The 24,642-nt window shown below is 40.2% G+C and overlaps 1 pseudogene; it reads left to right on the top strand.

Moving 5' to 3' along the window:
- The first annotated feature begins 21,271 nt into the window (after window positions 1-21,271).
- On the top strand, window positions 21,272-23,904 carry LOC144374872 (ankyrin repeat domain-containing protein 34B-like; annotated as a pseudogene).
- Window positions 23,905-24,642: the final 738 nt, after the last annotated feature.

Below are 24,642 nucleotides of genomic sequence, written 5' to 3'. Positions count from 1 at the left end.
ACAGCAGTTTCAAGGGAAGCTGGGAAATACAGCCATATCCCAGCTATAACTCTGCTACAACTCTTGTGGGTGTGCCTTGTCACTCTAAGGAGCTGGGTTGCTTAGTCCCTGGCCCCTTCTCTACAGGTCACCCACAATACTTTTCCAGGCTGCTGTCATGTGTCTCTGCCGAATGAAGGCATCTGACCTTCCCTAAATCCTCTAAGTACAGCTAATATCAGATTGCAATGCTTAACTGTAATGTTTACCTCAAAAGAGGATTACTATGCAGAATAACCATGCATAATGGTAGGCCATACTAAATGCCTATCCAGTGGATATTCTGCCCTTTATTGATTTATCTAAAAATACTTTCATAGTGCTATGTTCTGTGTGCTTTATAAACATGAGCTCATTATATTCATGATAACCCTCTGATGTAGGCACTATTATGGTCCAATGTTCATATTGCAAATGAGGAAAACAGAGCCAAGACAGGTTAAATTGTCCAGGGACACTGGTAGAAACATGCAATCCTGACTTTTTGTACTCATAGAATCCTAATTTCACTGAGCTCAGTAAATGACTCTTGCTTCCTTTAAAGGCAGAGATAGTCACATGACCCAGTTCAGGCCAGTGACTGTGAGTAGAAGTCAGAGGTCAGGAAGGAACCAAAGAAATCTTTTTTTTTCCTGATCAAATAAGAGAAATATGGGACTGAGGCTATGGCCCAGTGGTAGAGTACTCGCCTAGAATGCATGAGGCACTGGGGGGTTCAATCCTCAGCACCATGTAAATGTAAAATAAAGATATTATGTCCACCTAAAACTAAAAAATAAATATGTTTTTAAAAATAAGAGAAAAACAGTTGTTACACATTGTTTGCCTTTTGACCCTTACCCTTCAGGCCTATAATATGGATATGATGTCTAGAAGATAGACAGCTATTTTGTGATCATGAGAACAAAACTATGAACTAAGAATGACTGAAAGGGAGAGAAAGAGAAAGAATTAGCCTTAGATTCTTTGTTATGTAATGTGTGTGTGTGTATGTGTGTGTGTGTGTGTGTGTGTGTGTGTGTGTGTGTGTGTGTGTTTAGTCCCATTTGGTTAAAAGACTGAAATTTGTCCAAAGCTACCTTAACTGATATTTAAATATGGACTCTGGTCCTGATCATCCTGAAGTCCATAGGTCAATTGTCCTTTTTTAGGAGTACCCCTACTGGCCTCTCCTTCATTAGACCTGCCTTGTCCTCTTGTCCAAGACTTATTCTCTCTGTATCAGGCCCAATGCCAACTTTTCCTAATGCACAGCAGACTAGCTTTTCATGACCTTGAACATCTGCATTCCAGAAAAGAAGTTTGGATATAGCCATGTAAATCTTAGGATGCAATCCCGAAACTGGATAACCCCATCTCACAACTGCTTCTGAAGTTACATTTACTAAACCCTTTATAAAGACCAAGAAAAGAATCAGAGACATCTTCTAAACTTTGAGAAATTATAGCCTTATTATAAAGTCAAACAGGACAATTTGTTGAGAGACCAAAGAATGAGACTCTCATCTCTGAAGGACAGTTTTCAATTAAAAAAAGAGCCAAATTAGAGCTGGGGTTGTGGCTCAGTGGGAGAGTGCTCACCTAGCATGCATGAGGCACTGGGTTCGATCTTCAGCACCACATAAAAATAAAATAAAGAGACTGTGTCCACCTAAAACTGAAAAATAAAAAAGAGCCAAATTAATACACATGCTGTGCAATATTGACAGACAAAATCCCAGTTCCTTTCGCAGAGAAGATGGTCTAGCATAGTGATTATGGACTAAGAACCAAGAATCGAACAAAAAATTTATATTCCATTGCTATTTGGGAGACTCCCAAAGACTATTCTGAAGCCAATCTTTTTTGTCACTTTTCCTTTGTTCTCATAGTGAGGGTTCTCTGGGCAGCACAGGAGAGAGGTGCATGCAGCTGGGATTCCCTGTGACTGAGCACAGCCAAGTTTAAGGGTTGTGGATTTTAAGCATAGAACTCTTGAAAGGAAACATTAGCCCTCACTACTGATATTTCTAGCACATTAGAAGGATTTCTTTTCTTCTCAGAGCAGGGAAGCAATTATCTCACAAAGATGAATCAGAAAAAAGAAAACTATATATATATAAATCCCCACTTTAAGCTGTTAGGATTCAGAGAACATCAGGGAAAGGTTGAACTAGAATGTTGAACAGTGAGGGGAAAGGGGGACCTAAAGAGAAGCATGAAAAAAAAAAACCAGAGGAAGAAAATTATTAATATAAGAAGCAAAACATGCTCTGCATTGCTCAGTGTGACTAAAGCTCAGTGTTCAACACTTACCTGCAGCGTTTCTTGTCCTAAGGAGAACTCCCTCCAAAAATAGATCATAGTCACTGTACCGCAATCTTTTCTTCAGTGAAAAAGGCCTTCAAAAGTGTATTTGCATCTCCAGAGCCAAAGCAAAATAGTTTCCTGTATTTTAAAGCTAAGAGGATCAGGGGCCAGGGCATGATGATCAGGGGCCAGGCTCCACTGGGATGGAGCTTCACGTTGCCTGCCACAGATCCAGGTGGAGCCACCTCCACAATACCCTGTGGTCCCAAAGCAGGAGAGGCCAGAGCTTTGGAGGCCAAGCCAAAGTCGAGGCCCACCACAAGCAAAGTCCTGTAGCCTGAGTGATCCATTCAATTCTCTAGGACAGATCTGGAAATACTGAGGAAAAGCTGAGAACCTGTCATTAGAGATGGGAAGAATAAGGGTTGCTTTTCTGAATTTGGGTCACTAAGGCTTTTTTTTTTTAAATCATTTTATTTATCTCCTGAAAGAAAGAAAAAGCTTTCTAAATAAAAATAAGTTTCTCACGAGACCAAAACAGGAGGACCAAAAGTTCAAAGCCAGCCTCAACAACATAGCAAGGCTGTAAGCAACTTAGTGAGACCTGTCTCAATATAAAAATAAAATAAAAAGAGCTGGGAATGTGGTTTAGTGATTAAGCACCCCTGGATTCAATCTCTGGTACAACAAACAAACAAGAAAACAAAAAAAATGTAAAAAAATGTTTCTTAACTATTTGGAGTGGGGTTGGAGGTGGGTGACAGGGAAATGTATTGGGGTGGACCCCCCCACACACACACACACACTAAACCAGTTAGAATGTGTGTTTCTATATTCCAGATGTTTATTATTGAAAAATGAAGGAAGGAAGTTTGGTTTCTTTACCTGTAAGGTGAGGATAATAAGAGTTGTGAGGACTAAAAGGAATAGTGCTTGTCAAATGCTTACCTGTACTAAATACATGGTGAGCACTGAATATCATTAGTTTTTCTTACTTTTTATTTTGAAATAATTTGAGGCTTAATAAAGGATCTAAGAATAGTAAGAATTCTTACATGCTTGATCCAGATTCTCCCATCATACCCATCTTACCTCTCTCTCTCTAGCTATCACTAATTTTAAAATTAAGTTGTTATTGACGAAACACCTGTGCATTTCTTGTGCAGTCAAACAATTGCTGTATGTCAGGGCTTGGACAGAAAACCAGTAGCCTTTGACTGACATTCCCACCATGGTGCCACTCCCCAAATGAAGGCACTTAAACTCCATGATTATGCCTATACTCAATTCTTCCTGTGAAGATTCCATATTCTTGATAGTGTGCTTATACTAGTTATTGTTTTAGGTGTTACCCATTTGGGGCTTTAGAGAGCACATTCTTCCAGATGTTCCCTTTTCCACAGTTATTTTTATGGAAAGATTTAGGCACTTAAGCAAGCCCTTCACATCTGGAAACATGTTGTTCATCTTGGAGAAATTTTTTTGGATTCTTTTTTTCCCTATTTTTTCTGATTTGGGGGATTGAACTCAGGGGGTACTCTACTGCTGAGACCCAGTCCTTTGTATTTTTTATTTTGAAACAGGTTCTTACTAAATTCTGGCCCTGAATTTGCAATTCTCCAGAAGAAGAAAATTATTAATATAAGAAGCAAAACATGCTCTGCATTGCTCAGTGTGACTAAAGCTCAGTGTTCAACACTTACCTACAGAGCTTCTTGTCCTAAGGAGAACCCCCTTAGGGGTGAGATTACAGGCCTGTGCCACTGCACCCAACTTTGGATTGGCTTCTTGATAATTTCTTCCTATGTTTTCCCCTGTCCTTTCTTTCTGAAACTCCTACTGGTCAGATGTTGGACATTTTAGATTCATCCTCCATGCCTTTTTATTTTCCTCCATGCCTTTTTATTTTCCTCTCTCCCTTTCTCTGACTGTCCTCTCCCTCCCCATTTTTTTCTTCAGAGATGACTTTATTTTTATTATGTAACCTTTCTCTTGAGATTATCAACTTCATATTTTCATATCTGCTCTTTAAGAAAATTTCAAAAGACTTTTGTTATTTCTGATTGTTTCTTTTACATAATACCTTTTCTTGTCTTATATTGCATCTATTATATTAGTGACGGGTTTTATGTTTTCTTCTTCCTACATTGTCTATTTCCCCCAAATTTTGATATTTCTGTTTATTTATTTGGTTTAATTTTTTTACATTTGAAACTTTTTCAAGTCAGAAAATCCTAGATGGTCAGCTCATGTTTAAGAGAATTAGAAAATGTAAAGATGTTTGGGAAACTCTGAATATGTATGAGAGATTTCTGGACCATGAACTTTATTGGTGGTTAATCTGAGGGCCATTTGGAGGGAGCATCTGGCAGAGAGGTCTGTCTTCAAACTCTCTGGGAATGCAGCAAGAGGGTAGATAAATAATTCTCCTAACATTTATATTACTCCTGTTTCCATCAGGATGATACCTCCACCCCAGCTTAGAAGGACAGGTTTTGGCATCCCATCCACCCTACCTTACCTCTCCTGCTATAGGAAGTCAGTCCTCACAATCCCATCATCAATCCTGAAGTAGATTCATCCCCAGAAATGGAGGATGGAAAGGGACATGATGGTATATGGGGGACATTCCACACCACAAAGCCTTGCCCACAATGAAGCATATGTTGTGTTGAACACTGCCTTCCTGCTGTTAACAACTAACAAGTCTTAGTCTATTAGTGTTGCTACAGCAAAATACCATAGACTGGGTAATTTACAAATAGTAGGACTTTATTTCTCATAGTTCTGGAGGCTGGGAAGACTAAGAGGTTCAATGTCTATCAAGAGCTACTCTCTGTTTCAAGATGATGATGCCTTGTTGCAATATCCTGGAGGGGGCTGCCGGGATAGTGAACACTGTTTCCTCACGTGGCAAAAGGACAGACAAGCATGAACTGACTACTTCAAGCCCTTTTAAAGGGCCCTAATCTCATTCTTTTTTTAATATTTATTTTTTAGTTTTAGTTAGACACAATACCTTTATTTCACTTATTTATTTTTATGTGATGCTGAGGATTGAACCCAGGGTCTGGAACATGTGAGGCTGCTCTACTGCTGAGGCACAACCCCAGACTCCTAATCTTATTTTTAAGGGCTCCATCCACATGAATTAACTCTTAAACACACTGTCTCTTAATATTATTACTTAGCAATTAAGTTTCAGTATATGAATTTGGCAGATGTATTCAGATGTATTCATACCACTCCACAAAGCAGAGTCTGCTTTCCCTAATGTTTCCCTCAGCATTGGTTCCCAGCCCAAGCAACCCAGACACTCATTCTCTACATGAAAGCCCTTGTCTCAGACATGGTAGTGGTGGCAGGTTGGTGGTGGCCAGACATGATGTTCCAACATCAGCTCCCTCTCCTACCAGCCTTAACACAGACCAGGTCACCAGGGAAAATACTCTTATGGATTTTATCTCAGGGCTTTATTTTTGTAGACATGATTAAATTAAGACTCTTGGGGCTGGGGTTATAATTCAGTGGTGAAATACTTTTCTAGCATGTGTGAGACACTGGGTTTGATTCTCAGCACTGCATATAAATAAATAAAACAAAGGTCCATTGACAACTAAAAATTTTTGAAAAAAATAATCTTGAGATGGCAGATTATTCAAGTGAACCTAGTATAATCACAAAGTTCCCTATAAGTAAGGCAGGGGAATCAGATGCTTCCATGTGACAATGGAAACAGAGATGGGGGGAGAAAAAGGAGAGAGATTTGAGCTTGGAGGAAGGAGCCACCAGCCAAGGAATGCAGGGAAGCTTCTAAAAGCTAGAAAAGTCAAGGAAACAGATTGTCCCCTAGAGCACACAAAAGTAAGGTACCCTGCAGGCAACTTGATTTTAGCCACATAAAACCCAGTTTGGACTGTTAAAAAAAAGAATTGTATTATATTAGGCCACTACATTTGCAGTGATTTGTTTGTGGTAAAAAATAACAAAAGGAAGGCTGGGGCTGTTGCAGAGCACTTGACTAGCACATGTGAGGCACTGGATTCAATCCTCAGCACCACAGAAAAAAAATATAAACAAAATAAAAGCATGCCATCCATTTACAACTGCAATTTTTTTAAAAAAAATAAATAGCAATAGGAAACTAATAACATAGGAAGAAAAATTGGATTACTTTAAAAAGTTGTTTGGCAATATCTACAGAGCTGAACATATGCCTACTTCGTGACTCACAATTCCAGTACTAGGTATGTACCCAACAGAAATAGGTACATATGTTCACCCAAGGATATCTAGTATCATGTTTATAGCCATATTGTAATGTCTCAAACCTGAATATTACCCAAATGTCTATCAGGAGTAAAATAGTTGAACTGTATACACATCATGGAATACTAAATAGCAAAAAGAATGAACAAACCACAACCACACACAGTATTCATCTCTAAAATTTAATATTGTGGTAAATTAGTCAAACAACAGGGTGACAGGGTGACAAGGTGATTCAAGTGCCAAACAAGCAAAACTAATGTATGCTGTTTGAAACCACTACTCCCCACAAGGGGGAGATATAAAGAGATCTTCTGGGGAGCTGGCGGTGTTGTTTCTTAATCTGGATTATTCAATTTGTGCAAAATCACTGAATTTGGGAAATGTGCACCTTTAAATATGTACACTACATATACATAGATAAAAAGCTTTAAAAATAGACAATGGGAAGAGACCCAAGACTTCCAGCAAATTTGCCCAGTCCTTTCTGGGAACCTCCAAACAAACCATGGCAAAGGGCAACCCAGATCCAGGACTTCCAACTCCCACCTCTAGGGTAAAATGTCCCATGAACTTGCTTCTAAAGACTCCGAATGATAGAAAACAGTGAATCTTTTCTCTGTCAGACTCTCCAATCTAAGCACAGAGTTAAAACCATTTCCTTAGTATGGGGATACAGCTCAATGAGGGGTAGATCACTTGGCTCATGTGCAAAAGGCCCTGTGTTTGATCCCCAGCACCACCACCACCACCACCACAACAACAACAAAAACTGTTGTTTTAATTTCATCTTTCTTGATCTTTCAGCGGAGTTTAATATATGAACTGTATTTTTGTTGAATGTCATATTAAGCCTTAATAGCAGTGTAATATAGTTATGAATTCATAAAAATAAAAGCAAGAATGATTGTTCCCACTAACACTCCAACCAGAAGTGAGGCTCTGGCATTGCCTAAGTGACCAGGATAGAGCAGAGTCCCGCGAGGGCAGATTCACTGACCAGCCGCATGGATACGAGCTGGGCAGAAAAAGGGGCGCAGAAGCCGACCAAAGATCCTAGGGGCCTTGGGGACCCTACCACCCTAGCTCTAGGACGAGTCAAGTCTTTGGGGCCAAAGCGCAGTGGCCAGAGGAGGGGCGGGGCCCAGCTTATGAGAACAGAAGGCGGAGCTTCGGAGAAAAACCTCTGGCCCCCGGGACTGGACTGGCACGCCGCCCCCACCTGCAGCGCATCCCCAAGTCCGCCCGTCACTCCCAGTGGAATCGCCGCACAGCCCCAGCGTCTGGCGAAGTGCGCGCCTCCCGGCTCCCACTGCAAGCTTCTCAGCCCGCCGCCTGCCTCTCTCTGCCAACCAGGGGCGGGGACGGGGAGGCACCGACTAGCATCTGAGATTGGCGCCGCCAAAGACCAAAAACCATTACCCAGTTCCGACGGCAGACTGGGGTGGGCAGCTCGGTCCGGCTTTGCGCCCTGGGGCCACCAGTTCGGAGGGTCAGAGCTGCCTGAGGGAAGCGACGGGCGCCGCTGCCAACTCGACAGAGAGTCTCAGGTCAGTGTGCGGCGCCTTCTCTGCCGGCTGCACTTGGGGAAACTTTGGGTTGCCGTGGCAGCTGCTGGGAGGAGGGCACCGAGGGCGCAGCCCGAGACCCCGAGGCCGCGTGGCCTTCGTGCGCCCCGCCCTCGAGCTCAGGCTCTGGATCTCGCACCTCACGCGCATCCTGACACTGCAGTGCCCCTAGCCAAGAATGAGACCCGGCCCACCGAGAGGCAACGGGCTTCACGGGCCTCCCCAGCGCCTCTGCCCCGCCACCCCGGGGTGCGCTCAGCCCTAGCATACCCTCTCGCCTCCTGCAATCCTCGCCGGTTCTCGGCTCCCGCTTTGCGGCGGGCGGCTGGGGCTTGGACCCCGCGGGATGCGGGTTCCGCCTCCTTCTTTGCCTCACAGCGCTGGGGGAATGTACCCGAGCCGCGGAACTGCTGGGTGTCGGCGGCGCGGGCTCGGCCGCAGGAGCGCGCGGGTCGGAGGGTCCAGCTCGAGCGCGTCTCCGCAGGTGCCTGGGGACGCTGGGCAGCAGGAGGTGCAGGCTGGGCGCAGATGGTGGGTTGTGGCTTGAGGAGTCCTTTGCAGCCTCTGGCTCGAGCAACCGGAGTCAGACAGAGGTGGGCAGCTGGGTCCCTTGGCTCTCCAGCGCACACATCCTTGGCACCAAGGATGTGCGCGCTGGAGACCCCCTTCACGCAGAGCCGGGGTGCAGAGGTGCGCCTTCCCTGGGATAAGGGCAATGGCTGTCCTCTCTGGCTCGCCATTCCCCAAGGGTGGGCTGCATCCTCCCAGAGGGCTGGAGGTGAGGAAACCACTCTTCAGGGGCCCTGGTCAGAATCCCCTTTCGTGGATGGCAATAGCTTCAGCCCTCCAGCCGCTGCCCTGGCTCACAGAGGAGGTGAAGAAACATGCGCCCCGCCCCCATCCGTGCCCCAACGCTGTCGCCCCAGTCACCTTCCTTTGCCCTTCTCTGACAGCACTTTGGGCTTGCTCCCTCCCGTTCTTGGAAAAGCCTGATGAGACGCCATGGGGGATCCAGAGACGCTGCCAGCATCCTCAATAGCTCGGAAATCTAGTCATCTTGGTTCCCTGAGATTGGAGGTGCAGGTTTGTCCTCCACCCACCCCTCTGTTACCTGTGTGTGTGTGTGTGTGTGTGTGTGTGTGTGTGTGTGTATGTGTGTGTGTTGAGGGGGAATCTATTCAGAGATGTAGGGGTGTATATATCCCAAGGATTTTTCCTAAAGGTCCTGGGGACAGCCCCAAGGTAATAGAAGATAACCTAGCCCTTTGTGGGTATGTGTAGGGAACAGTACTAGCTACTCCTTCCCTTAGGCATTTTGTCAATAATTCTTAGAAACTGGTGCTGGGGAAGAGCACTCTTCTTGGCCAGTCCCTTACATTTCCTGGGACAATCTCAGATGCATCTTGCTGGGTAGGAGAGGCATGCTTTAATTGTGGCTGGCAGGCTTTCCTTACTCCAAGTTGGCCTGGGCATCCTGGCCTTAGGCTCCCCAAAGGACCAGGTTTTTTCAGACTTGTTTGGGAAGAGCAAGGCAGCAAACCTCCAACCCCTATGGCCTGTTCTAACTCAAGGCTGTACTCTGAAACCGAAAAAGGCTCCCTTAACTCCTTTCTGGGCTAACCATCTCTACCCTTCACTCCCGCAGAGGAGTTGAGCATCAAACCACTTGAAGACCTGTAAGAGTTAGAGGTAGGGGTTGATAGCATATAGGAATGAAGAGACTGCCCCACATTTTCTCGAAGTGGGCAGCAAGCACCTGGTATTGAATATCTAGGAATAGAGCCTGGAATCTTATTTTTAACAGATTCTCCCTGTGATGTTTATGCCCACAAAAGGTGAGAACCCATTGGTAGAGGAAATTTGGCCTCATTGTCCAACCCCACCAGCACAGAGGATTCACATGCAGAGGACCTGTATTTGCTGATGCATGTTTAGAAACTGTCATATGTTGAATTCTTCAGCAATAAGTATATTTGAGTATTTTTAAATTCTTAGAACTGTCTACTGTGACATAGATATTATCCTCATTTTAGGGGTGAGAAATTACTTCCCAAAGGTTGGTAACTTGAAGAGAGACAGCCCAGGTTCTTGACACACACACCTTGCTGCTTCTTCTGCATAAAGGCAGGACTCGGGTTAGTGGGAAGGACTGAATTTGAGCTTCAAACCTATTTGTGATGTTTCACTCCCTCTCTCCTCCACCATAGCCAGACAACTAACTTTATGGTTGGATAATGGATCCAATTAGAAAGTATAGTAAAAGGAACAAAGGAAAACAACTTTTTTGACCTAATGAAAGGAAAACTGAGGGAAATATTGGGAGAGAAAGCCATAGGAAAGGCCTAGCCCGTCACCTCCAAGACAGCTTTTAAAGTACCTCAGCCAAAATGGCACTGTCACGTTAGACACTGCATGAGTCAAGTTCTCCAGACAGAACCATGCTCTGCAGCAAACTGGTCATCCAAGAGACAAAGAGATGTTAAGAAAGGACAGAGAAACGTGTACTTAACCTCTGACAGGCAGGTGGATGAGATGAAGGACCTTGGGAGAATTCCCTTTTCTTTTCTTTTCTTCCTTAGCCTTCTCGCCTGGCTGAACCAGGTAAGGGCCTGCAGGGCAGGCTCCATCCTACAAACAGACACCCACCAGTTTGCTATGCATAAAATCTACTCCAGGCGCTTTTACAAACTCGTAATTGGTGAAATATGATAAACTGAACAAACACTGTAGAGATTTCTTAACAAGGAATTAAAAAACTAGACTCTAAATGAGAAAGATGCTTGCAGCAAATCATTGGTGTTTATGTGCCTCTGAATAGCTTTGATTTCCTTTGGTAGGAACTGAATAGCTTTGATTTCCTTTGGCTGCCAGGAGACTCATCCAGGGACAGAAGAGAAAAAGTGAAGTATGAAATTTGGAATAATGTTTTCAGGTAACTTTCTATTTCCATTTGGAGTGGGTGTGTAGAAGGGTGAGTATAGTTATGGTTTGAACTGCTTCATTTATCCACAGATATTTTTAATAGGACTCATAATTTTAAAATGCAACGATTTTCTTTCTTCCTGGCTTCCAGTCTTCTGGTAGCAGGGCAGGCAGAGAACTGGGGATCTCAACTTTCAGCCTACAGATTCTCACTTTATCCACATTTTCAGCTTGCTGCCTTCAAGTTCAGAGCCTTTCTGATCAGTTTGCTCAGGTTATCAATCTTTATTTTCTTGCAGTTAGTTGTCTGCTACTTGGGACAGAGTGAAATAGCTGGAGGCCCAGGTACTCTGTCTGCAGATTTTCAACTGTCCTCTCATCTTAAGTCCTGTGCCTCCCTGCCACTTTCTGCAATGCTTGGAATCTCTGAGTGCTCAACTTTATGGGCCCTGTTAATGGGTGGGCTCCCTTCTCTTTGGGCCTCCTCCCCTGGCTCTTTATTTTGCAGCTATCTACCATTCCACCAGCTCAACTCTCTTCCAGGGCTTATTTGAAATTACTTATCTGATGATTCATCCCCTCTAATTTTCTTTGTTCTTGAGAATATATATATCTCTTTTAAAAAAATTAACCAAGTAGTTCTAATTTTGATGGGGTCTTGGTTGTAGAGAGAGATACTGAAAGATTGTGATAAAATGCCATGATGAATTGTAATTGATGTTAAAGACATTCTAACTTTAAAATAAAAATGTTTGTGCAACTGTTTAATCATTAAGGCCTTATAAAAACATAGGATTTAGAAATTATAAAGAAAATATACTTAAAGGATATGTTCCTTCCATTTCTCACTGATTATATTCCACTTATGTTTACAAAATATTATTTATAGATTCTGAAAAAGCATTTTTAGTATTTTATCTGTTACTTAAATAGGCTTCAGGTTAGAGATGTGATAAAAATAAAAGGAGTCAGAATTATGAGACAATGTTTGTGTATGTGATGCTGAAGATTGAACCCAGGACCTCGCCTGTGCTAGAAAAGTTTTCTATCACTGAGCTACATCTCCAGATCCCTGAAATAAAAAAAAAAATTTAAGAAGGATGTAGTGAGTAGGAAGGCACAAGAAAGTCTTCTAGCATTGTTTAATTTCATGTTTCATCCACATGGAATATTATGATTGTCATTCCATAGGGGAATGTCATGAGCAGCGCTAGTAATAATTATTCAGAGGTGGATTATCTTTAAATACAAGCATATATTCGGTCACACCAATCACCAAAAACAAACAGTTAATGCAAAGCTCATTGGGTGTGCTGGAGTACCCCAACTAGCATTCAAAGCACATTAATTAAACACTATAAACAAATCACACAATCCTAGGGCAACCATGAGCCCCCAAATACCTCCAATGCCACGCGACTTCTCTTAGTCAAAGAGCAGACGTTGTCCTTGTCTGGTGGTTCTCTCCAGCCGATGGCTAGACGTCAGGAAATAGTGGAGTCAGTCCAGGGATGGACGGCAAGGTGGCCATTCTCACTGATTTCTTAGAGCAAAACACTTCAATGTGGCAGGACCAGCAATTTAAATATAGTTTCATGTTGGTGGTGTATCTTGATGATTGGTTATGCCCAGTGAAAGTCAACGTCCATTGGTTATATCCAGTGAGGTAATATATTTGCAACTGGGCATGTTCTTTGCACATGCTTATGGAGCTGCACTCCCTATCATATGTAACCAGTCATTGCTAAGAATGCCTATGGCTAGTGCCCCTTATAGCTCTTTATCAATTGCAAGCAGACATGTCTAAGCAGTTCAATGGCTGCTGTTCCTTATGGCCAACAACTTAGTTAGTCCCAGCATGTCCCAGCATGTCTATGGCAGATGCACCTTACAAGGAAGAACCCAACACTCTGATAGACTGAGCCTTTACCAGGACATATAGCTCATTAGTAGGTGTGTCGGGATTGAAACCTGGGCCTGCGAGTCTGAACTTCTTCCAGTTGGAGTGTTTTCTGTGTGGAAAGTAAAACTGAACTTGGGGGTTGCTTAAACACTACATATAATGAAGAAGTTGACTGAATTTTAATATCTCAGCTCTGGGTGCTCAGTCAGGATGTTTCTCTCAGACAGGAGAAAAGAACATTCTAGGCAAGAGAAATGGTCTTAATTAAAAAGTAAATTTAGCTCTATGAAAAATAAGTCAGACTTAAATATCAGAATATCAGCACTTTGGATGTACAAATAGATAAGGAAAGGTTAAAAAAAAAAAACACTTGAAAGAGGATGAAGTCCTAATGATAGGAGATTATTCCAGTAAGATACTGATTACAAAATGTGACCTTAGGGACTCAAATATGTACTATACATTTAAAGAATAAAATATCTATGGCTTTTTTTTCTCTGAAAAATTTAATGTTCAGAATTGTCCTACTAAATGTTAAAAAGTAAGCAAACCAAGTGACTTTAAAAGTCATTATAGCCAGCTGCAGTGATATGGATCTATAGTCCAAATTACATGGGAGATTGAGGCAGAAGGATCGCTTGAGCCCAGGAGTTCAGGGCCAGCCTGGACAATATAGCGAGGCCTGTCTCTTAGAAAGAAAAACAAAAGTCGTCATAATGAAGAAAGAGTAAACCTCATGGAGTTGTTTTTGCTAGCCAGCCCTCCAGCCCTTGAGAGAGAGGATCTACCATTGTATTTATGACAGATAACTTAGGCAGCCAGTTGATACCATTGATTTGCTTCTTTAAGATCTGCAGCCCACAGCATCCCGCTTTCCACAGGACTGAGGTGGACACTGTGCCACTCAGGGATCCAGGTTGCCCCTATTGCCAGCTCCCTTTCTCCTGGAACCTCTTGACACCAATCTTAGTGAAAGAAAAGTTTTGACGGGAAGTGTTCAGATTTAGTGTTGTGGACAAAGGCCTTTACTTGAAAAGTCCAGAGACTTCCCAAATAGGTTCTTATGAGAGTTTAAAACAACAAAAATCCAAAGCAAGATTTCCCAAATAGAAAGCATATTTCCCTATATGAAAGTATAATATTAAAATATGGTACCTGGCAACTTGTTCATATTTCAGTGTTTCTTAAATGCTACTTTTTTCCCAAAGATTTTTAAAAATGACCATTTACTGTATCTATTATTTCTAGGTGATTTATTACTAGTTACTAGTTACTAGGTGATTTCTATTTTCGATGTTATGTTCCAAATCACTTCTCTAAATTTCTTTGCTGTATTAAATGCATTTATAAATGAAAAATACTAAAAGAAGTATCTTTTATGATGGCTCTCTCACTGTGGCTCTTTTCAAATGTTTTGCTTTAGAATAGATCTTTTGAGTTGGAACCCAAGCTACTAGTAGATTCTAAATTCCTATGTTCCTGAGTCACAGGTATGTTTATCTCTGGAATAGTTCTTACAGAATGTGACAATGAGGACGTAAAATCAAAATGTTTACTTTTGTTGTGTTTACATATATATTTATTGAGTATTGTTCTTTGTTTGCATCACGAATGATACCAAAGTGGAGAGGAACAAGTTTATTCTTCAGAATGCTTCCTTTCATGGCAACTGCAATGGAAAGTTTGTGCAAAAATACTATTGATAACACCATGAATTATGTTGCAAAAAGAAGACCTCGTATGACTCTGTAAATTTTGCATGTATGCTATGCTTTTTTTTCTGAATGCATGTTTTATTTTACAATAAATAGATAAGAGTGGCATTATATGGAAGAGTATATGAAATAGGTACCGTTTAAACAATAATAATAAAATGACACCCCTATACATAGCACCAAGATTCAGAAATAGAACATGATCATTTTCTCTTAACTTTTATGTTTATCATTCCTTTTTGCTTTCATTTTTATTTCCTACTTATAAATGATCTGTAAGTAAAATAATTGTATCTTTAAAAAAACTGGGCAACAAGCACACAATTATACACATCAGGAAAGAGCAATATTTGCCAATATATGATGGCAGCTCTCAGAAGATAAATTGGACTGTCTCTGCATCTTGGTCTGGCTCAACGTCCAGGTGTGCTTACAAGAGCTTCTGTAGGCAAGGTCAAGAGTGAGTGGGTCCTGGGAAGCGTGGGGCTCACCATTACAGAGCTGCTGGCAGTGCACAGTGAGACCAGTACTGGTATCTAAAGGGAATGAATGGGCTGTTCAGTCTTTCTCCTCTGAAGCCCACTAGAGATGAAATGAGGACCATGATTGCCACAGAAGACAAGTATAGAAGAGAGAGGAGCGACGTGGTTGGGACACAGCAAGCAAAGACAAGAACTGAGAGCAGGCTCCCCCTGGGATGTGGTCCTCTGCTAACAGATGGAGAAATGACCAAGTGATCTTAGAGAGGGTATCTTTGGTACTCATTATCCCAACATTTCCCTTCAGCATTTTCCTGGGGGGTGGGTGCCTTTTCTCCCTGAAGATGTCTAGCCCTTGGTGTCTCATGCTCTCCTTTTTCCTTGTTTCACTATTTCATCTTTGTCAATTACCTCCTCCAGTAAATTTTTGAGAGTTTGTCCTAGTTCTTGTCCAATGGCTTAGCTAAATATAGAATTTGAAACAGGTTCATTTTCCTTCAGAATTTTAAAGCTATTCCTCCAATGTTTTTCACCATTATTATTGGTAGATCTGAAACTATAGTAATTCTGGATCCTTAAGTATGAAACTTATCACCACATTCCCTGAACCCTACCTCTAAACCTGTGGAATCTTCTCTGTTTTAGAAATTTACAACCAGGTGTTATAAGTATGGTTGGCTTTCATTTATTGTGGGATGCTCTAATTGGGCCCTTTTAATTTGGTTATTCATGTTCCTTGGACCTAGAAATTCTTCTTGATCTCGTTGATTTCTCCCCTGTGTTCCTACCTCTTCCCTCCAGTATTTTTTCCTTTATGCAGCTTCCATTATTTGAATGTTGAAGTTCCTGGTCTGGTCCTCTAATTGTCTTCCCCACTCTATTCATTTTGTTTGACTACTTTAAAGATTTTTTTTTCTCTTCGACTTTTTTTTATCTTAAATTTACACAGAGCTTTCATGCAATCAACTATCAATAATTTAAAAAAAATTTCCAATTAAAAATAATTACTTAACATTAAAAAAATTTTTCTAATCAGTTATATATGACAGCAGAATGCATTTCATTTCATTGTGCACAAATGGAGCACAACTTTTCATTTCTCTGGTTGTATATGATGTAGAGTTGCACCATTTGTGCAGTCATACATGTACCTAGTGTAATGATGTCCTTTGCATTTTACCATTTTTCCTACCCCCATGCCCCCTCCCTCCATTATGGATCAGAATCCACTTATCAGAGAGAAAATTCAGCCTTTGATTTTTGGTAATTGGCTTACTTAGCATGATGTTCTCCAACTCCATCCATTTACCTGAAAATGCCATAATTTTATTCTCTTTTAATGCCAAGTAATATCCCATTGTGTATATATACCAGAATTTCTTTATCCATTCATCTATCGAAGGGCATCTAAGTTGCTTCCACAGTTTAGCCATTGTGAATTGTGCTGCTATAAACACTGAAGTGGCCGTGTTACTATAGTACACAGTTTTTAAGTCTTTAGGGTGTAGACTGAGGAGAGGGATAGCTGGGTGAAATAGTGGTTTCATTCCAAGTTTTCTAAGGAATCTCTGTACAGCTTTCCAGATTGGTTGCTACCAGCAATGAATGAATGTGCCTTTTCCCCCATATCCTCGTCAACACTTATTGTTGCTTGTATTCTTGAAAACTGTCATTCTAAATTAAATCTTAGAGTAGTTTTGATTTGCATTTCTCTAATTGCTAGAGATGATGAACACTTTTTCATATATTTGTTGATTGATTGTGTTTCTTCTTTGGAGAAGTGTCTGTTCAGCTTCTTAGTGCATTTATTGATTGCGTTGTCTGTATTTTTTGGTATTTTTTTGAGTTCTTTATAAATCCTGGAGATCAGTGCTGTCTATCTGATGTATGTGTGGTAAAAATTTGCTCTCTCATTCTGTAGGCTCTCTCTTCACCTCATTGATTGTTTCTTTTGCTGAGAAGCTTTTTAGTTTGAATTCATCCCATTTATTGATTCTTGATTTTATTTCTTGTGCTTTAGGAATCTGATTAAGGAAGTCAGGACCTAATCTGACATGATGAAGATTTGAGCCTACTTTTTCCTCTGTTAGGTGCAGGATCTCTGGTCTAATTCCTAGGTCCTTGATCCACTTTGAGTTTTGTGCATGGTGAGAGATAGGGGTTTAATTTCATCCAGTTTTCCCAGCACCATTTGTTGAATAAGCTATCTTTTCTCCAATGTATATTTATGGTGCCTTTGTCTAGTAAGAGATACTTTAGAGATCTTATCAGCCTTCTCATCCAGCTTTTCTGTTGAATTTCCCAGATCTGTATCATGTTTTTGCCTTTTGAGAACTTTTTTTATGGAATCTCAATATTCTTTTTTTTCATATGATATTATTCTTATAATGCAGTTACAATATCTTGTTCATGTGAGGATAATGAGTTTTGAAATTTTCATTTTCCTAACATCTGTTTCCTCCAAGTTGCTTATTTCTTTTACTATGATGTCTGTCTTCAATGTAGGAGGCACTTTGGTTTGTTTTCGAGCACACAGGTGAGGCTTGTCACATGTAAGCTTCACTGTGGGATTATCTGGTGGCATGTAGGGGAACCTGCCTAGATGTTTTCTCTTAGCAGATCCAGCTCTTGAGAGGAGAGTATAGCAGGGGTAAGGGATGGCTTCCAGCCTTCTTGGAACTGAGCTGGGGAGTCTCCCAGGCAGTGGTCAAAAAGTGAAACACTTATTCTCGGTTTTCTGTTGTTCTCAAATATGCCTAGTGTCTCCAACCCAGAAACCTGTTTCACCATTTCAGCACACCTCTGTGTAAGGAAAGAACCAAATGAAGGAAAGAGAGGGGAGAGATGTCCCAATAGTAACAGGTTTATTAGGGACAAACCTGCGGAGGGGATCCAGTGCAGACTGAGACCTGTATTCCAACTTCTGCTTATAGCCTGGGGTCATTATAGGGACTTGAGAGAGTGGGAGAAATTTTGCATTTAGACTGTTGGTAGGGGGTTGTCAGGAAAGGATGCTTGTGGTCTCACCTCCATTGTTGAAGTGGTCATTGTTTCAGGCCAAACCAAGATGACAGAGTATTGTCTGGGGGTTTAGTCGAAGTAACTGGGAGGTGACTCTCGTTCGAAGATGAAGGATATGTTTCAAAATGGCAATTCCTGTGTCAAGTTCTCCCTAACATTCTGGACATCCAGAATGAGAGAGCGGCACTGGTCTACTGCCAGTGACTTGGAGTTGTGGGAACCACCTAAGGCAGTGCTTCCTGTGCACACAAATCACATGGGATCTAGTGAAGAGGTAGGTGCTGATGCAGTAGCTCTGGGCTTGAGTCTGAGATCTGCTGTCTAGTAAGCTTTTTGCTGCTGGTCTGAGGTGAGATCACACTTCCAGCAGCAAAGACCCAAGACTTCTCTAACAGCTTTTCACCTGGCCCTCCTTACTTTCCATGAATTCTTCATCACTATCGTCACCCAGTTCTAAAGCTTCTGGCTACTGCCTTCAGGATTCTGCGGTGTGTGTGGAGTTGGTTCTCAGCTTTATCTTTATCGTTGCTGACTCAAGGCCCAGCTTTCTCAGGTTGATAGAGTCAGTTGCTACTGGCTTACCAGCTTACTAGTTTCCAAAATGTCACTGTCCCCTTCTTTCATTTTCCCTCTATCTTTTGGGGGTGGGGGCGTAATTCTTTCATTTTGTGGTGCGGTGGGGGTTGGTCAGGAAGAAGCAAAATTGTGTGTGTTCTGCCATATTAACCCTAACTCTCACCATCTGCTAAAGCATTTCCCTCAATTTGGTTATATCTGTGTAAACAGAGTTTATTTTGTAATTCATAACTACTGTGGTATGCCTCTGGGTCTTTGCATACAGTGTTCTCTAATTCTCTCTTTCTCTTTTGTCTGCCTGCCAAATTCTTTGTTTTTTTTTAATTTTTATTTTCTTTGTAGTGTTGGGGATTGCTAGGCAAGCACTCTACTACCTGGCTGCACTAACAGCACTATCTGACACAGTCTTCAAGACCCAGATCCAGGGCTGGCTTCTGTGAAGCCCCCTTTGTTTCAGAGTTGTTGAAGCTGTTGTGTTGTCATGATTCTTCCCGTAGCCAGCTGATTGATTATACAATAATCCAGCTATGCAGTATTTTCCAAAGATTGTGAACTCCTCAGGGTAGGCTTGTGTCTTTGCATCTCAGTACCCAGTACATTTAAGAGCTTATGGATACCTAACAATTGAATTAATTTTTGTGCATGTCTATATTTTTCTTTTTTTAAATTTTCTGCTCTCTCTGTGTTTTCTTTCTATTAAGAGGTTATTATATCACATGTTCAAGGCCAACCTGGGCAACTGAGCAAGACTCCATCTCAAAACAAAATAAAAAGCTTGGGGATGTAGGTCAGTAATGAGGCACTTGCCAACTTGTGCAAGGGTCTCAGTTCAATCCTTCAATCCCCAGTCCTGGGCGGGGAGAAAAGTCAATGATTAGCATAAATATAAGTTCTCAATTTCTAAAAACTACCCTATTAAATTAGATTTAAATATTATATAGACATCCATTTTACATCTAAATATCAATAAAAGACAAAATTTCCCTTAGCCTTAATGAAGGCATAATTATTACCCCTGACTAAAGTGATCTATTGAAGGAGTTTGAATTTAAAATATTTAAATAAATTAAATGTAAATCTTTTTCAGTTTCAATGTTTTTTTTTTAAGTCTACCAAGCTTCCAGGGCTCCTTTCAGATTTCTTGCCTATAAGACCTTTTTAGAGCAAATGAAGTACCATTAAAATTTAACCCAAACTTTGGATTGTGCAGAGGGGAGTGAGGGGAGGGACAGGGGAATGGGGATGGGAAAGATGGTGGAATGAGGTGGACATTATTACCCTATATACATGTAATGGTTACACTTCTGGTCTGATTCTGCATCATGTTCAGCCACAGGAAGGAGAAGTTGTGCTCCATTTGTGTACAATGTGTCAAAATGCCTTCTACTGTCATGAATAACTAACTAGAACAAAAAAAATTAACCCAGAAATTGTTAATAACACCATAGTCTAGTCAGCATGTAATTTAAATAATGGAATTAATAAAAATGTACAATTATGCTCACTATTGCTAGCTTAGTGTGAATTTCAGACATCATGTCAGCTCTCTTAAAGTTTTGTAGACCAAATAATTTTTCATCACCTAACAAAACATAAAAATGCCTTTCAAATTGAAAATCTAGTATCGCTTGCATAATTTAAGGGCATGTTTAAGTAATTTAATATTAGAGCTTTTACATTAAGCTACTACAAACATGCTATATTTTAGTTGATTCAATTGCAATTATACAGAACATTGGCATTTTTACTTAAATTTACTTTTTACTATTATTCATTTAAAAATACTTTTCACTGCCAGGCACTGTGGCACATGCTTGTAATTCTAGTCCCTCATGAGGCAAAGGCAGAAGGATTGCGAGTTCAAAGCCAGCCTTAGCAACAGTGAGGCACTAAGCAACTCAGTGAGATCCTGTTTCTAAATAAAACACAAAATAAGGACTGGGGTTGTGGCTCAGTGGTAGAGTGCTTGCCTAGCATGCATGAGGCACTGGGTTTGATTCTCAGCACCACATAAATGTAAAATAAAAATATTATGAGTACCAAAAAATTATATATATATATATATATATATATATATATATATATATATATATATATATATATATTTTTTTTTTTTTTCTTCCACAGGCCTGGGCTGTAGCTTAGTGGTAGAGCACTTGCCTAGCATGTGTGAGACTCTGGGTTTGATCCTCAGCACCACAGAAATAAAGCTATTGTGTCCATGTGTCCATTTACAACTAAAAATAATTTAAAAAATATGTTTTAACAGGTAAAAAAAAATAAGTGGATTATTATTTAAAAATGAGCTTTAGGGAATAACATGTTGGCATTCCATCATAAATATTCAAGGATGATTTCAAAAATACATTTTAGTTTGTAATTCCCTAAAGATCATTTCTTTTCTAAAATTTACTTTTTAATTCATGATTTTTCTCTGCATTTGTTAATAACATAATCCAATGTATGTCCCCTTTATACCTATTTCAGAAATTGTGAGTGACAAAATGAATGTAAATTGGGACGTTGATTCCCGCTAATCTTTTGGTCTTCATCTTCTTTGATAACCAGCTATTGATTTCTGACTTTTGAAGATGGATGAAGGTACAAAAATTTCAAGTGATGGAAATTCCTTGATCAAAGCAGTCCATCAGAGCCGACTTCGCTTCACAAGACTTTTGCTAGAAGGTGGTGCCTACATCAATGAGAGCAATGACCTCGGGGAAACGCCTTTAATGATTGCTTGTAAGACCAAACATGTGGATCCCCAGAGTGTCAGTAAAGCCAAAATGGTGACGTACCTGTTAGAAAACAGTGCCGATCCCAATATACAGGACAAATCTGGGAAAACTGCCTTCATGCACGCTTGCTTAGAAAAAGCTGGTCCAGAAGTTGTTTCTTTGCTCCTAAAGAGCAGAGCTGACCTCAGCTTGCAAGACCAATCTGGTTACTCAGCTCTTGTTTATGCAATAAATGCAGAAGACAAGGAGACCCTGAAAGTTCTCCTTAGTGCTTGCAAGGCAAAGGGGAAAGAGGTCATCACTATAACCACTGCAAAATCATCCTCTGGGGGGCACACTACCAAACAGTACCTAAACATGCCTCCTGCAGACATCGATGGGTGTCACTCCCCAGCCACCTGCACCACTCCTTCTGAGATAGACATCAAAACAGCCTCATCGCAACTTTCACATTTTTCTGAAACTGAACTGACGCTTTTTGGCTTTAAAGACCGGGAGGCCTGTGGAAGCAGTGATGATACCTGGGAACCAGGCTCTCCCGTGAGGAAGCCTGCAGTGTTCCCTAATGGGCCCAAGCTATCCCAGGGTCCAGCCTGGATCAAAAGTACCCCATTATTAAAGCACCAGAACCGAGTGGCCTCCTTGCAAGAGGAGCTCCTGGATATTACACCAGAGGAAGAATTCTCCAAAACCAATGGGCTGGCACTTTCTAAGCGATTCATCACAAGGCACCAAAGCATTGATGTAAAAGATACTGCGCATTTGCTCAGAACCTTTGATCAGGCTGGTTTAAGGAATATGTCATATGATGAAATAAATTATCAATTTCTGTTTCCAGATGGAAATCAGCCATGTGCTGAAATTCCTGTTGATCAGGACCCAGACCCTAACCAGACGATATTTACCTCCACCTTGAGAAGCATAGTTCAAAAAAGAAACTCAGGGGCAAATCACTACAGCTCTGATTCCCAGCTCTCCGAAGGCCTTATTCCACCAACTTTAGAAGATGGCAAAGCATTTACAGTAAAAAAGAAGATCCTCTTGCCATCTTCTTCACTGTTGTCAGGCTCCAAATAATTGTCAGAGACCATCCCCCCAGGGCCCCTGAGCAGGAGAAATCCTGCAGTTTTAGAAAGGCGGGGTTCTGGAGCTTTCCCTTTAGATCACAATATTATGCAGACCAGGCCTGGGTTTCTGCCACCCTTAAATGTAAATCCTCACCCTCCCATCTCAGATATCAATGTCAACAATAGGATTTGCAGCCTTCTTTCTTGTGGTCAAAAAGTGCTTATGCCAACAGTTCCTATTTTCCCTAAAGAATTAAAAAGTTAAAAAAATGTTGTTAAGGAGACAGTCTTTGCAAACAGAACAAATTAAGCAATTGGTAAATTTTTAAGAGAAGGCTACAAAACACATTGTCTTCAGATGTCTGTGTCAGAGAAATACACACCTAGAAAAGAAAGCTTAAATGTCCATCCTTTTATGTCTTGTAATTGGTTAGCCCATTGTGGTTAGATAGACTAAAATATTATGTTTTGAATTAAGCACTGTGAACATATGCATATTGTACAGCTTCTGCTGAGGGAATTCTCTCAAACAAAATGAAAGCTATTTTTCTCAAAGCTTCCAATATTTATCAGCCTTCATGTGGTCCAGGTTTTCCATTTAAACAAAAATGAGCAAAGAAAAATCACAATATTTTGAAGATTTAAAAAAATTTTTTCAGAATGTTTTTATTAGGAAACAATGTTTTCAAGTCATAATTATTTACCATTTCATGTCAACAAATAAGGTGATTTTCCACAATGCAAAAAGCATAAAAGAAAATGACAGCTCTAAAATGTTCTAACTTCAATCAACTCAAGGTACAAAGAAAGAAAGATCAAATTCTGAAAAAAAATGTTGACTGCAGGTAAGTTAAGAGTTAATTTAAAAATTTAAAAGGTCAAAACACTATAGTTAAAATAGGCCACTCGTATTCCTGGTGTCAGCTAAATCAGTATCAATCTGGCAGAGTCAGGGATTTTACAAGCTACTAATATCCTATGCCAAGTTTTTTGTGTGCTTTTTATTTTGCTTTGGTTGTTTTTAAACAACCTTATATACAACTGCTGTCTTATGGTATCATTCTTGTACCACATCTTTTAATTCCTGTTATTTTTGGAAGTAGCATCTACAGGTTTCCAATAACAAGGTAATACAGAATTCAAAAAGCATTCTTCCTAAATTACATCAATATATACTTGTCTTCCAAAAAGAAAAAAAAAAAAACAACCAACAAGGAAAAAAAAAAGGTTGACATTTATCACAAACAGAAAATCATGCTTGCTTCATTTTAAAAAAGAAAGGCCAATTATTAGATTAGTTTAGGTAAACTTAAAATTAAGAAAGCCAGTAAAAACTTAATGGCAAAATGTATTAAATATTTGGTCAATATTAAGCAATATCTTTTAATTTCAACATGCAGTTATTAGACATTCATATAATAAAGATACATAAGGATAACCTCAGTGTGACATTCTAATCACGTAGTATTTTAGGACCTATGCATAACTTCTAAAAAGATAAATGCTACTATTATAAAGTATTTAAAAATGATTACATTATCTACATAACTTTAAAGTATGGTGTTTATACAAAGATTACTTACTTTTTTCTAGCAATTCTAAAACAGAATAAACCAAACTATACAAAACCTGAGTGTACTAACCAAAATATTGTCATATACAATATTATTGCTTTGCATTCTGTAATGGGGGAGATCTTAATAGGCATGATGCTCTTCTTGGTAATTTGACAAAAGCAAGTTGTAATGTATATAGTGATTATTTATGTCTCGTGGCTTTTATTTTAAAAAGTAATGGGAGGTTTTTCATTTAATGTTTTGAAAAAATTAATATTCATCACACTAGAAATATTTTTTATTCAGAACTTAAAATTGCACCAGAAGTTCTTAAGTAGGTAAATGTTTTTTGTGAGTTAATGTCAAGAAAAATGCTTGTGTTCAAGTTGTAAGGATACAGTTTAAATGAATATGTAAATAGATTAGTTCATAAACAAAATGGTATCAATAAAAATTTAAAATATCATTTTGATTATTGCTGATGTTTACTTCTTAAATAC

This window comes from Ictidomys tridecemlineatus, unplaced genomic scaffold, assembly GCF_052094955.1.
Source record: "Ictidomys tridecemlineatus isolate mIctTri1 unplaced genomic scaffold, mIctTri1.hap1 Scaffold_92, whole genome shotgun sequence".
In the NCBI taxonomy this organism is placed as follows: domain Eukaryota; kingdom Metazoa; phylum Chordata; class Mammalia; order Rodentia; family Sciuridae; genus Ictidomys; species Ictidomys tridecemlineatus.
This window is presented reverse-complemented; position numbering and strand designations above follow the sequence as displayed.